This window comes from Tasmannia lanceolata, unplaced genomic scaffold (assembly GCF_043159265.1).
Source record: "Tasmannia lanceolata isolate RefF3 unplaced genomic scaffold, GAP_Taslan_0.1 ptg000006l, whole genome shotgun sequence".
Classification (NCBI taxonomy): domain Eukaryota; kingdom Viridiplantae; phylum Streptophyta; class Magnoliopsida; order Canellales; family Winteraceae; genus Tasmannia; species Tasmannia lanceolata.
In genome coordinates, this window is record NW_027518683.1 from 29,499,348 (window position 1) to 29,510,780 (window position 11,433).

The 11,433-nt window shown below is 41.9% G+C and overlaps 2 pseudogenes; one reads left to right on the plus strand and one right to left on the minus strand.

Annotated features, from left to right (window-relative positions):
* The first annotated feature begins 6,490 nt into the window (after positions 1-6,490).
* LOC143878090 (glucan endo-1,3-beta-glucosidase pseudogene) lies at positions 6,491-7,870 on the plus strand (annotated as a pseudogene).
* A 579-nt stretch (positions 7,871-8,449) lies between these two features.
* LOC143878540 (U-box domain-containing protein 16 pseudogene) lies at positions 8,450-11,226 on the minus strand (annotated as a pseudogene).
* Positions 11,227-11,433: the final 207 nt, after the last annotated feature.

An 11,433-nucleotide genomic window follows, 5' to 3' on the forward strand; every position in this document is an offset into this window, starting at 1 on the left:
CATTCATGGTTCCAAAGTTATCCCGACTTCCCACATGATCCAAAGGAAGACAATTGACAGAATCAACTAGTTACAGGCAATAAGCACAACTAACAATGTTAAATGATGGAGTTCCAAGGAGAACCACATTACCATTACGATGAAAATCATTTCACTTCTTATTTTGCACTTAGTCACCTGAGAATAATTTCAGTTCTTTGTACCCGATTGATCTAATTTGATCTAATTTGAAGGAGACAAAATAAGAGTAGCTCCAGCTCAAAGCAATCATCGAATAAAAAATATGCCCATATCTATATCCCTTTCCTAACGAGGCCCATGGATTTAGGTGTAGCTCTCATATACGCTTTTCTAAAGAAATGAGCAAAAACAAACGAGAAATCTCAAGAAATCCAGAGAAGAGTGGAACATTGAGCAACCCAAGAAGATTAGCATGAGAAACTGAATGGAAATTGAAGCAGAGTCCATGAATAAAAATCAATATGCTGGAAAGAATAGCCTCAGAAATCAACCAAGTATAACAGGCACACTCTATATACGAAACAAGAAATTAAGAAAATGGAATTACCTGAAATTTAGGACAAAATAGACTCTGACTTTGGATTTAGATGCTTGCCGTGCTCCGAAACCGAACCAGCTCTTCGTTTTCGGAGATGACAAATGTTCTATGCCGATCTCCTCTCTCTCTCTCTCTCTCTATGTTGGTATTCTTCAACAAAATTAGGGAGGCTTCCCTGCTTCTCTCGAAAACAAGTTTTGGGATCTTGCGAGAAGTGGTTGCAGAGACAATGGAATGGAAAAGGGGATTGCCGGAATAGATGGCGATTGGCGGAGGTTGAGGTGGAAATGGTAGTAATGGAAGACGGTTTAATAGTGGCTACGGTCACTGATATGGGTTTTGGGTTAAAAACGGTGGGAATATTAGTGAAAGAGATAGAAGAAATGGATGTGGCTGCTGTTGGTGGAGGATGGTGGTCGGTGGTGGAGATAGGAGGTGGAAATGGAATGGGATGGGCTTTAATAGAGAAAGAGAAAGAAACAGGGTATATAGATTTTCTTGATTTAATTTTAAAAGAGGGCTTGCAGAGAGGGTATTTGACGGATTTTGGGTAGGGTCAGTTCGGTCGGATTCCAACAAGCTTGCCGGAATCAATGGAGATGGTGGGTTTGGATCTATGGTTTGGAAATGGTAAGAGATAGTGAGGAGGGTTAAAAAAATCTGAAATGGTCGTGGGGAATGGAGGATGGTTGAGATGGGTTAATGGTGGAGATGGAGCTGCAAATGAGGGTGGGTTGCAGAGGGATGGTGCCGGAATTAATGGAGGAGGTTGAGGAAGATGGTCGTAGGTGGTCGGAGAAGAGGAGATGGGAAAAATGAAATGGGTTTGGTGAAAATGGAGGAGGTGGAAATGGTGGCTGAAACAGAGGTGGTTATAGTGGTAGTGGAGAGGGTTTGATGGGTTTTGGGTAAGAAAATGGTGATGGGGGAGGTGGTGGAGGAGGTAGCAATAGGAGGTGAGGGTGAAGATTGGCCGGCCGGATTCCGGGTGGAGGCGATGGGGAGGTTGGGGAAGATGATCGGCCTTCCTCTCTCTCTTTCTCTCTCTCTCTCTCTCTAGATGTTCTCTCTGTTTTTTTAGATGAAGAGGAAAAAGGGTTTAAGGGTGGCTGAGATGTAGGATGGTGGTGATGGTGGAGTTGAGGATGGTGGTGGTGGATGACGGTGGTGGTGGTGATTGGGTGGAAGAGGAAGAGGGTTTGGGTTGGTTTGGTCGGATTCCGGCAGGCTTGCCGTAATCAATGGAGATGATGGTCTCTCCCTTGGTAGCTGCTATTGGTGGAGGTGGAGGTGAAGAGAGGGGGTAGATGGGTTTGTGAGGGGTGGAGAAGTTGAGGACGATGGTGGGAATGGCGACGGTTCGGCCGGAGAAGAGGACCCGAAACCCTTTTTTTCTTTTCTGTGCAGAAAATCCTCTTTAAAATGGTCGACCTCCCTTTTCTCTAATTTTCTTCATGCTTTATAGCTAGCCATTTTCCCAAGCTAATCTCAGCCCTCCATTTATCAGATTCCTTTTCTTGGTTGCTGTCAGCTCTTGAATCCTTATCCCTCTTGCCCTAATTCTATCCTATAAACCCTAAAAACCTAGAGTGTCTAGTTGATCTAAGCCCTACACCTCATCTCTTTAATCCAATGGCCTATGCATGTTGCTTGCAAAGAAAGTAATGTCCATTTTACTAAATACCCCAAGGAGAAGGCAATTTTACCCTCTTGCCACTATACCCTATTTGGCTTTTCTTCTCCTAAAGGGAATGGTATATTATTTCCTCTCTCTTCTCCAAGCAACCCCAAGCTGGCTAATTCACTCCCCTCCTGCTTAACATGGGAAAGTGATTTAACACACGCACGCTTTGATAAATGCACTCCTAGGGATATTAGCAGCCTCTTAAGGATTTTGCACTGCAATGGGCGGGTACAATTTTGAAGTTTTTTTTTTTTTGCACTTGGGGCCCACCTCTTCAGGAATTTCGGGATTCGGTTCGGGATCTCGACTCAACTTCGGGATTGGGATTTTATTCGATTTTGGGGAAAATGGTCCTGTCAAAATGGGGTGTCTACAACAAGCGGAAATAACGGCAAATGACGCAGATGCCCTTGCATGTGGAATACAATTGGAATTATGGCAGTGGGACACAAGCGGAAATAACGGCAAAAGGGTGGAACACATTAACCCATCATTTTGCCTTTATATATAGTAGTTAGAATTAGAATTAGAATTATATTAGCATGTAATATATTAGCATGTAATTCGTTTGGTGGCTGGGTGTCTCAACCAAAATGAAAGGGTAGGTTTTGCTTTCGACTACTGAAAGCCCGAACCAAGGGTCTTCAAAATATTCAACGTAGGAGGTGAAAATCGTTTAGCTAAGTCTGACCATATTAAATGGGTCACAGTTTCACCACCCATTCGATTCCAACTCTCTCTTGAAAACCGAAAAAAAAAAAAAAAAAAGATTACTGATTGCCATTACCAAAAGGAAGTAACAGAAAATTGGAGTGATGTTTCCAACGTACAAACCAACTGCAACTCCTTTTCTTTACCCATCTACACCTCACCATTTCTAAAACAAAGGTTAGATTTTAATATTATTATACTCGTTCACAAAGTGGGCAAGTTTCATTTTTATGTAAGGCTATCTTCACACAACTACACAAGATTTAAGGTAAAGTTTACACCCATTATCTCTTGCTCTCACTTACCAATGATATCAAAGCAGCGTGGGTTGTTCTGACCAAAAGTAGCGTAGTCAATACTAAAATAGTAATGTTCATTCAATATAGCTTTAAAGCAAGGTTGACATGGCAGCCTATAATTTTTAGGTAATAACGCAAGTTAAACTCGGCATAAGAGAAATAATTTGTCATAAATTCGGTCAGTTCAAAAGGAAATGGTAACATGAAAAAGAATAGGTAAGTTATGTAAAATTGTAAAGATTGCCAACTAAAGAGATTTCCGGATTGAGAAATTATGATTTGGAATTTCTAAAAATAAAAAGGGGAGTGATAAATCGAATCCCGATGTGTCTATCTCTAGAGAGAGATAGACACATGGGGAGTCAATTTAAGATATTTGGGAGTCGATTTATCACGGCCAATACGGCTAAGGTTTCTTACTTTCTTTAGCAAAAGTTTATTTTAAAACACTTTACCCATGCGGATGGGTGGAATTACCAAATTGGGATTGTTTTATTCCTTTTAATATTCGCCACTTAAGAATAGCAAGCAGCTTGTTTTTAGAACACTCTCTTTGTGTAAACTCAAAAAAAAAAAAAAAAAATTATCCCACAGATAAGAACGAGCACTTAAACTCCTTAAAAATGAAAATCCCATTTAACTTTTTAAAGAGTGCGAAGGATCAAAATGTAGTCCTACTTAATTTTATAAGCATTTTGAATGTCAGTCAAGGAAAATCTTTTAATCAGAGAAACGCGTATAAGATGCGTTCAACATTTTTCATTAAATGAGGTGTGCCTTTAACAAATAAGAAGAGGTTGTTTTGAAAACACCTCTGTCTCTAAAATAGTTATTATCAAGAGACCGGAAACAGGAACTCTCTGTTTCGACGACTTTCTTCCTTGCGACCCTACTTGCAAAGAGAGATCCTCACCGACAGTATCTACAGGAATCCACCATGAGTTTCACGAGACTAAGATACCGGAATCCACCACAAATCCAAAATAAACCGCAAATCAAAACCAATAAAAGGGATGTTTTAGATGAGACTTAAGGAACATGGAAAGGTTCTAAACTACCAATTTTCGAGATTTGGAGAACTTAAATTTAAATGAGAAAAGTCAAAGAAATTTTTTGATTCTCTATCATAAACTACCACAACCTATGATTTGAGCACGTCGGCATTGATACCACATGTAAAACTACTTTGAGCTGCGCGATCAAATCGTAAGCATGTGATTAAACAGATTAAACACGAGAAGAGATTTGACTTACATACCTCCTTGCATGTCTTTTGGTCTTTAGTAGAAACATGGCGTTCGCTCCCAAGATGATATCACTTGTCTGCAAAATGAAGAATGTTATGGGCGGTCTTCTACTCTCTCCACTTCTTCATGTGTATACTAATGGGAAGAAATACAACCTTATGTGTGAGAGCAAGGACCAATCCCGTATTTATAATAACATAAAAGAAACCCTAGAGTCGACCCATTACGGACTGTTGTTCCTCAAATAAGCCCACAAATCTCATTGGGCTTACAACGGGCCCACACATTATTAACCCATTACCATACCCCTTCCAACGTGAATACACGTGGCTAAGGTGTCCTAGACTCAAAACCTTATTGATCACTAACCGTATATGAGCTGATCTGGATTACTCTTTACCATAATAAAAACATTCTCTACCATCCGGTTTTACAAAAGCTAAAACATGTACTATGCAAGTCCATAAAAGCCTTAAAGGGCTGTCTCTTGAACAATTGTCCTTAGATTTCAGATATCACCAAAAGGGACTCGCACTAAAGTGGTTCTTAAGTTTAACCAATTTACCAACCCTTGGATGGAATGGCATAATGGATCAGTTCGTCAAGCGGTTCTCCTATGATGATCGTATAGAGACCACCATGCGAGATCTAGAGACCACGAAGCAAGAACCCAAAGAATCATTCTTGAACATTTTTATGGAAGCGTTTCATTTGGTTCTCTTCCATGGACGTTTAATTTTCTCAGAATGTATCCTAATTATGAAACGTTGACATCAGAAAATGGCCTAGATGCTCAAGCGGCTGTCCGAGGAGGAAGAATACAACAGAATATGACTCTCCCCTTCCTTCTTTTTTCTTCATATTTTTTTTAGCTAGAGTAACATTTACCTATGTTTTCTCAGCAACCGACATTTTGACATCATTTCTTCAAAATTTCAAAATGCTTTTCTACCTTACCCTTGATAAAATTTAAGTGTTTGACCGTGTTCTTAGATAAATTTCAGGTTAAGGAAGTTAATGATTAATTAAATTTATAAGAGTTCAATTGTGCAATATGGTATTGAGTATTGACATCTGCATACTTCTTTGGAGGCTACTGAATAAAAGACGTGACTGCATGCAATATTTAGTTAATATTTTTAGAGTGCAAGCAAAACGGAAATCGGTTCAATATAAAAATATCCGGTCGACTATCATGACACTAGTACAAGGAAACACTGAAGAGAGCTCCATTCCACATTAAACACCACTAAAAATGACCAAATAATCGGCAATTTTTAGTTTTGTACTTCTTATTTTCCAAATGGAGTTCCAAAAAAATAACCAAATCATCAGCAATTTTTAATTTTGTCCTTAGTTTCCAAATGAAATTCCATTTTGGAAGCGGTATTCTTTATACAGAATCTAAATTCTTTACTCTAGCCAACTTGCCCAGAAAAATAAATCGAGCAGATGATATCTCCCATACTTCGATAATGACACTCGATTCTTTACTAACAACCTATTTGGTTTGGCTCTATATGACTTTTGGGGAATTATAATGGCTTCTAAAAGTAATTTCGAAGCTGAAATAAGAAATTGAAAGTGCCATATAAAATGAGTAGTTGGGTAATCATTTCCATAAATATGTTGAAAGTGGAGCTTCGAGATCATTCATTTGGAATGACCCCACGATTCAATCCTTGAATTTGGGGCAGGATAGAACACGTGAATGGTTCTTTAAGCCTAAATTACGCTCACTCTAACAAATTATGAGAAGTGATAATCAAATGGATACCGCACTATATAAACCTTGCATTTCTAGGACAGACACAGTTGCTTATTTTCTCGTGGCAGGCTACTTAGTTTCTTTAATTATCTAAGCCCTTCAACAATGTTTACTACACTCCAAATCTCTCTTCTTGCCTTGTCCACGCTCTTGTTTCTTGGGTCTAAGTCTGCAGGTAAAATAATTTCTATTTCTCCATTTTACTAGGGAAGTTACTATTGAATGTTGGGAAGCAATTTGGGCCGGGCCGGGTTGGGTCGGGTCGGGTCGAGCTTTTGTTAATAAAATGGATTCAAATCCAATCTGAATCCGACCCAAATTTACGGTAAAAGCTCAACCCGAGTTCCCAAAAATCGACCAGAGTTGAACCCTTGTAGCTTGTTTAATTTTTTAATCTAACTGTAAGGTGTGTTCTTGTCCAAGGGGGTTCAACTGTGGGGGTAGGTTGTGGGATGCTCGGAAACAACTTACCATCGGCGAAGGAGGTCATTGCCATGTACAAATCCCACAACATCAAACGGATGAGGATCTATGATCCTAACTTGAAAGCTTAAACGCCCTCCGTGGTTCTAGAATCCAACTCATCATCGGAGTGCGAAACCAGGACCTCCAGAGGCTCGCATCCTCTTGCCCCGCCGAATATAACTGGGTCAAGAAGAACATCCGATCTTGGCCCGATGTAAGTTTCCGATTCATTGCTGTTGGAAATGAGGTGATCCCTGGAAATTTAGCACAATTCGTCCTACCAGCTATGAAGAACATATATTATGCCCTTAAGTCTGTGGGCTTACATGGAAGGATCAAGGTGTCCACATCAGTTGCCACGTCGGTAATGGGCACATCCTACGCTCCCTCAGCTGGGGTATTCTCAGATAGCTCTAGAGAATACATGGTTCCTATAGCTTGCTTTCTAGCTAGCACCAGGGCTCCTCTTCTAGCCAATGTGTACCCATATTTTAGCTATGTATTCGACCCTAAGGACATTTCCTTGCCTTACACATTGTTCACTTCCAAAAAAGCTGTCTTTAGGGACAATGGACTTAGCTACTCGAATCTATTTGATGCAACTGTGGACGCCCTATATGTGGCGTTGGAGAAGGTGAAGACGCCTCGTGTGAAAATCGTGGTGTCCGAGACGGGTTGGCCTTCAGGAGGCCATGCCAAGACATACAATAAAAATCTGATTCGGCATGCATCCTCCTATGTAACTCCAAGGAGGCCGCGAACCCACATTGAGGCTTAACTATTTGCTATGTTCAATGAGAATCAAAAGCCCTCCGGAATTGAGCAACACTTAGGGCCCTTCTATCCGAACAAGAAGCCTGTCTATCCAATTCGTTTCAAGTAATCGGAGCTTATCTAGATCTGATCGTTGGTTTTGAGTTGGATAGGGGAATTTCATATTATGCTGTTATTTTTATATATTAAAAGAAGTTTGATATTTAGAAAAATAAAATAAAATAAAAAACGATAAATTTTTTTATAGGTAAGCTGGGGTTTGGCGAGGACCCGTACCAGTGTATTAAATGAAAAGAAAGGTGTTTACATTTAAGAATGAAAACACCATCCCTATCCTTGAGATACAAAAGCTAAAATTTTACAGATGTTTTACATTTCATTTTTCATAGGGTTGTAATTGGATCCACTTCGGATCGGATCCACCTATGTATTAGTCACGATCCATTTCAAATCGGACGGTCTATCGGTGTGTCCTAGTAGGTCCTACTTACATACATAGTTTAAATTCTCAGAAGCAGGCGAATGCAAATGTGAATGGTAGATGCGAGCATGAGCAGCAGCTGTGGCAATGCAGTAGGCTAGGGCCTTAGGGTCAATGGTTAGAGAAGGAAGAGAAGAGGGTGACTTTAGATGAATAAAAAAAATGGGATTTGCTATGGTCCATTGCAAAAGGCTTTTCGCTGAACATTTGTTGGATGAGAGATCAGGCACGTCATGAATAATGACAAAATTTGTTGAAAAGTGAGCCTATGTGGCTGCGCTCTCATGCATGGATATTCCGTGGAATGCCTAGGGCAATGGACCCTGGCAAATCCCCCAAAAAATACTAAAAATAGGTATCAATTGAAAAAATGAATACGAATTAGTTTTACTAAAATACCCCTAAAAAATGCACGCATACTCCTCTTTTGACCGTCTAGGTCCATATTGTACACCCCTTAATTTTTATCATACAATTTGGTTTTCTTCCATTCAATTAGAAAAACTAAAAATAAATACATCACAGTTTAATACAAATGATAAAAACAGCAACCGAGAAGGGTAAAAGTAACAAAACAATGTACGGAACTTAAACATGCAGTGCAGTCGTGTTAGTTGAGAATCCGAGTATGGGATTAACTGTTCGGGCCATGGCCCATCTATGGCAAACCCGTCCGAGCGCGGCTGCCTTCGATCTCGCCCTCGGCGTTCCCGTTGCCATCACTTCCAAAATTACCCTTTCTATCCCCTCCATCCCAACAAATTCCTCTTCCACCTTTCTCCCTCCCTTCCGGCATACGGCCGCCAGTGTTGCAGCCGCACATTCCCTCGCCCTCTCGCTCCCATTCCTCATCAATCTCACCATCTTTCTCACCCCCCCTTCCACCCCCACCACAGCCATTACTCCCCCACGTTTCGCCACCTCAGCGAGAATCGCCGCTGCCTCTTCTGCCACATCATCCTCCGCAATTGCCTCTATAGCCACCTCCACCACTCCTCCCTCGATCAAACTTCCAACACTATCTGTATCTCCTGCTAATCTCAAAAGAGCCGCCAACGCATCCCTCTTCGAACTCGTGGGTCCCACCTTAACCAAATCAACCAATCCTAGAACGACATTTGGCAGCCCGGCGATATGCCTCCTGTACACGTGTACGGCCGACAAGCTAAACAAAGTAGCCGCAGCGTTCTCCTTGGCTTCCCACGTCGCACCTGATCTCAACACCTCCATGACTGCATTAAGACACCCTTTAGTTTTCATGAACAGTTTCTTATTGGCTTGGAGAATGGAAAGATTAAGTAGGGCTGTAACTGCGTTAATCTGTAGATTCGGATCGTCCGAGCCCAGGAGTGGGACTAAGAGTGCTACCGCTCCCGCCTCGGCGATACATGCTCGGTTATCAGATCCATTTTTGGCTAGCAAACGGAGCTCGTGAACGACCCGGTTCACTGCGTCTGTGGATGGTAAATCTTCGGCGAGTCTCTTGACAAGGAATAACGCGGTCATCCGTGCTGCTTCCATTGCCGCTTTGTTGGCAGGAATGCTGTTAATTCCCCAGTTTGATTCCGTCGTCTCAAACGGAATATTATGTTCCCTGCACCACGTTGATATCAGATTCTTTAGTGCCTGGTTTGGAATGAGGTCCATGTGAGATAAGGCCTGACCGGTATTGGGACATGTCACATGACCAGATTCGATCCAACGGCTGATGGAGGCGCGATCATATGTCTGCCCTGACGATACCGCTACCGGATCTCGCATCAGATCGAGCGAGATCGGGCAACGGAAATCGTCCGGGATGTCTAGGTTGATCGATGGAGATCCGGCCCTGGTGTAAGATTTTGGCGTTGATGCGCCGAAGAGGATGCATTTCGCGTAGCGGATGAGGCCGATGAGGGCGACGATCGTAGCCATCGGTTTGTCAGAGATATTGTCGTTGATCTCATCCTCAAGGGCCTTGATCTCGTTGCTGCAGCTTCTAGAGTCATTCAGCCCTAATCTAGCAAAGATGTTCATGAGCTTCGAGCGGTCTGGGACGATTTCATTCTCGATCTCATCAATAAGAGACAAGATCTCGGATCGGAGGCTGTCGTCGGTTGGATCAACGAACAGCTTTGATCTTCGGCACTGCTTCTTAACGAGGCCGATCTGTTCCTTGATGTCGTCGCTGAGATCTAGGTCTTGGAAGGGGAGGATGTCTAAGAGAGTCGATAAATCGAGGTGGAGTTGGTGGAAATCGTTTGAGACGGATTCGTTCCGTATGAGTAACGACGTTTTGCTGGAGGTCGAGCAGTTTTCAAGCAAGGCTTTGATCTTTTCTAACACTATGAGGATCTCCTTGAAGCATAGGATGGCGGAACGAGGGAGGACAGGGATGAGATCGCAGCGGAGGATTTCTTCGAACAGGATAGCAAAGATCTTAGTTTTGCGAACAATGGAAGCAGAATTCCGCCTCTGGGGAGGGAATTGGAGGGGTTTGGAGAGGGAGATTTCTTGTGTAAGGAGAAGGAGCGATTGGAGGAGATCGAGGTTGGAAATATTAGACCGCTGGCCATTCCATGGAGGGAAATCCAAAGGCGATATGGCCATGGGAATAGAGAGAGAGAGAGAGAGAGAGAGAGAGAGAGAGAGAGGTAGAGAGAGGGAGATTTTGCAGAGATTTTAATGGTGAAAGAGTGGGGAGTTTGCACGTAGAAATATTGAAGTTCTCTTTTAATTTTCCTTCTCAATATATAACGACTATGCTGTCATTTTCCAATAAAAAGTAGGAAAAAAGTTTGATAGGTGGGGTTTACTGGGCAATAATTTAGAAAGCGTTTGAACAGGTGACTTGACCCGACCGTTTCCAAAACCTCTTGAAAATTTGCCCAACAACAAGACTCTATCAAGCTCTTTCGAATATTATATCTACGGTGACTCGCTCTTTGGAATATTATATGGATGGTTGATTTGGTAAGCATGAGTTTGAGATAATTCTAAATTCTTGATCAATTTGATTATTTCTCCCGACATGTCTTGATCCATTTAAAGGAAAAGATGCGCCATGAAAGTTTCGCTGTTAGGAGTAAAATGGGCATCAACACATGTCCCACGTCCATACAAGACTGGGTTGAATACTGGCACATTGCATATAAAGAGAGATTAAATTCGACTCTAGCTCATCAAGCCTTCAACACTCTAAGCACTTGGCACATATTCGTATCTGTTTCCTCTACTGACCTGAGTGAGGGGGGTCTCCCCAGAGTACCAACTCCGGGCATTCCTATCCTTCTTTTGACTGTAGATTGCCCTACCGACCGCTCCTCTGCCGCAGACTCAGGAAGGACCTTCGATCAACCCAGGCCAGATTCGAGTAGTAATAGATTAGCATCCATCGTGGGGCCGATTGAGTCCTCATAAAATAAGGGGTTAAGTGTCATGACTACAAGAACAATAAGTTAGAACG